Source organism: Cryptomeria japonica, chromosome 2, assembly GCF_030272615.1.
Source record: "Cryptomeria japonica chromosome 2, Sugi_1.0, whole genome shotgun sequence".
NCBI classification, from domain to species: Eukaryota; Viridiplantae; Streptophyta; class Pinopsida; order Cupressales; family Cupressaceae; genus Cryptomeria; species Cryptomeria japonica.
Genome location: NC_081406.1, coordinates 404267136 through 404271079, shown reverse-complemented (window position 1 = coordinate 404271079; position 3944 = coordinate 404267136). Strand labels below are relative to the sequence as shown.

At 32.3% G+C, this 3944-nt stretch overlaps 1 pseudogene; it reads right to left on the bottom strand.

Annotated features, from left to right (window-relative positions):
- Positions 1 to 869: 869 nt before the first annotated feature.
- LOC131046952 (cytochrome f-like) lies at positions 870 to 1832 on the bottom strand (annotated as a pseudogene).
- Between the last annotated feature and the right edge of the window lie 2112 nt (positions 1833 to 3944).

Sequence of the window (3944 nt, the reverse complement as noted above, 5' to 3'; positions counted from 1 at the left end):
CTAACTGAGCAACCTTTATTATTGTAGTAGTGAAGTTGTGGGTGCCATCCCCACCGCAATTTTTCTCTCTAACAAAGAGTTTCTGTGTAACCAAAATATATGTGTTATGGAGTGAAACATGTATGAATGTTATTTATATGTTTTAGCTTTATATTATGTTTCAGCAATATTCAGTTTACGCTTAACAGTAAAGTTTCTGTTGAAGAAAAGTTTTGAAGTACTGATTCACCCCTCCCCTCTCAGTACATTAGCTTTCCATATTGGACCTAACACGGTATTATTTCTGGTAATAGAATATTACTGGGGGAGAATCAGAAACTCAGTAAAAAACAAATATGAATTTTTCGCAGACCTATAGTTTCCCCTGCAGAACTATAGTTTTCCCCACAGAACTAAAGTTTCTAATGTTTTTGCAGAACTATCATTTTGTCATTTCAATCCAAAAAGAAAAAATTAAATTAGAAAATGAATGAACTCCTCTGACTTTGGCGAGATAATGGTAAAAAGTATATATATATTTTATTTTTTTTTACTTTTTACTTTTTCAAGGAGTAGGATAAGTTATAAAATCAGCAAAAATAGTAAGCCAAGATTGCCAAATTCTCTCCTTCCTTCTATTTATGCTTTGATTTATTTATTTTGAATATGATAAATCATGGTGAGAAAAGATCACATATATATAATATTGAATGTCGCACATAACTAGGGAACTCACTGTTTAACAAGTTTGTTCCTGAATCACTCATTATTAAGGATGCACATATTCTTTATATCTCCTCATTCTTCACAATAAATCAATATATTCGAACAGAGGGAAGGGGCAAATGAAGGGCTCCGAAAAAGTATGACTTTATTATTGCAATTTTTATTTATATAATTTCGACCAATTGAACTTTCTCAAATTGTTTCTTCTTAAGAACCAGAAATATCTGTGCTAAAATGATAGATGCTAAGAATAATAAAAGACCTTGAACATGTAAAGGATCTTGAAGTACTATTTATGCATTTTCTTGACCAAATCTACCCACATTAGGGTTATTCGTTAATGACTGATCCGCCTTGATGAATTCACCTTCTGAAACAAGAAGTTTCAGTCCTGGAGGTACAAAGTCAACCACTTGTCGATCGTCTGATGGATTATCAATAGTTATTTGATATCCACCCTTTTCTTTACATGCAATTTTACTTACTTTACCCATTGCTGAAGCGTTATAGACTGTATTGTTGCTTTTGCTCCCATCAGGATAAATTTGTCCTCTTCCTCTATTACCACCTACATATATGGGATATTTCAGGAAGTGAGCTGCTTTATTAGTAGTAGGATTTGGTGAAAGGATGGGAAATACAATTTTACTATATTTTTGACCAGGAATAGGGCCTATTATTAGAATATTTTTTTGATTGGGATGATAGTTTTGAAAATAAAGATCACCTATTTTTTCCTTAATCTCAGGATAAATACGATTCGGAGGAGCTAATTCGAAACCTTTGGGCAAAATAAGAACAACTCCTACATTTAAAGTCCCTTTTTTACCATTAGCAAGAACTTATTTTATTTGCTTATCATAGGGTATTTTAACAACTGCTTCAAAAATGGTATCAGGAAGCATAGACTGTGGAACTTCAATCTCCACAGGTTTTTTAGCCGAATGACAATTGGCACATACAATATGCCCAGTTGCTTCTTGAGGATTCTCATAAGCTTGTTGTGCAAAATTGGGATATGCATTTGCAATAGATGTGCGAGTCATTATATCTATCATTATTAAGATAGAAATTTATTGAGTTATCCACTTTTTCACCCAGTCATCATAAGTTTTTCTATTTTGCATAGTTCAATTTTTTGTTACAATTCTTTTATTTTAAATAAAATGGTGGTAGGTAACTATCATAGTTACGTGCCTGCAATTCTGCTACTATATTAACCTAAAAATAAAAAATAAGAAGTATCGCCCTAAAAAAAAGTAAAAAAGAGGGGAGGTCAAATGGGGAAGAAACCATTGGTTATTCATTCATTGAGTGATAAATTACTAAAAGTGAAGGAGATATATGATTTAAACGATGGAAGATCTAATATTTGAAAATTGTGTCTAAGATGACTGGAAAAGTTGAAACAAGACCAGATATTATTCATTTGTTATGAGCAAATCCATAAATTTTGAAGATCCAATTTATCATTAGTTCCCAACCATGGGGCGAATGAAACCCAATACATAGATGGGTTACTAAAAGAATAGAAAAAGATACCATTGTATCGCTTAAGCTGTAGAAGACTTCTTGGATCCAAGAATTTAGAATGCCAAGTTTCTTCTTACCCAGAATGAGACAAACACTTAGATGAACCAAACCTATTAGATTTGCTAATAAATGTGAGATGATGTGGATACAATCTTGATTATATATTTTGACCAATTGGATCATCTTTTTCTGCATCTCTACACGAATATATTGTGAAGGCATTTTTGAAAATCTTTCACCATTATTTCTAAGAGGAATAGTTCTTCTATTTTTTCAAATTTTCTTATCGCATTTTCTTCTTGTAAATAATCAATTTTTTTTTTTGATTGACCAATATTCCACCAATTTGTAACCCAAGATTCTAAACTGTTTTGTAATGAAATTGAAATTCCTTAAGGCAATACTATTAAACATGTAACATATTGTAGAGAAGCGAATGTTTTATGCGACTTCCAATTCATGAATCGCTAACGAGCTCGATTGACTCGTTAGCTTTGTCCAAAATCTGAACAAAGTACGAATTATAGAATGAGGTATGAGATCCATAGAATGATCTTTTATGTAATTCTTCGACCTTGAAAGAAAATATCTTTCGGATGAAAGATGGTTTGTTCCGACTGAGAAGTAGAGTAAAAAAAGGAAGGATCAATCCTTGAAAATTGCTTGGATCCGGACTCATTTTCTATTTATTGTTTTCTTATTTAACTCTTGACCCAAAGAGTCACTTCAATTTGACTGGCAAATAAATGAAAATTGAAGTTCAATTCTGGACTCTTTGGTACATAGAGGAGATGATAATATTTTGGGCGCATATGTAAAAAAAGGTGTAAAAAACAATGGTCATCTACTTCATTGTATTCTTTTAAGATATTATATCTATGTTTTCTAATAGATAAAGAATGATATGGAGTGTTTGCAAACTGCCAAAGAATATCGATATGGTTCCATAAGTAACATTTCATGTTGGTGGAAATCTACTGGCTATATGGTCATTCCCCCCAGACAAATATTATGTCAAAATTTTTTCTGGTGTCTACTGATATGAGATCTATCAATTTGTATATTAAGAAGACTTTCCCCCCTCATTTCAAAATCCTTCAATGGATAAGTGCAACAAATGGGCTAATTCAGCAGCTTTCTGTTCCATTTCACGCAGGGTCAAATTTTCTTCAGTACGAGTTAAGGGGATGTCTTGTTGGCCCTTTATTAGTTTCATAATTACCTGTATCACATTCGATGCTTCAAAACTTGAATTTAGGAAGCACAAGCTTGAAAATTATGATTTGTGAATATGATATGTTTCATAATAGTGCTTTCATGTCCATGGTTTTAGAATCAGATGTTTCATTTTCAATCTTGTGCCTCTAAACACACATTTTGATGCTTGAAAACTTGTGTTTAGGAAGCACAAGCTTAAAAATGATGATTCTGGAGTACAATAATTTTCATAATAGCGTGTTCATGTTCATGTCTTTGGAATCAGAACTTGCATATCCAAGTCTGTTGTGCCTCTAAACACGCATTTTGATTCTTCAAAACTTGCGTTTAGGAAGAACAAGCTTGAAAATGATAATTTGAGACTATGATATGTTTCATAATCACTCTTGCATGTTCATGGCTTCATGATAAGAAATTTTATTTTCAATCCTGTGTTACCTCCAAACAAACATTTTGATGCTTCAAAATTTGCGTTTAGGAAGCACAAG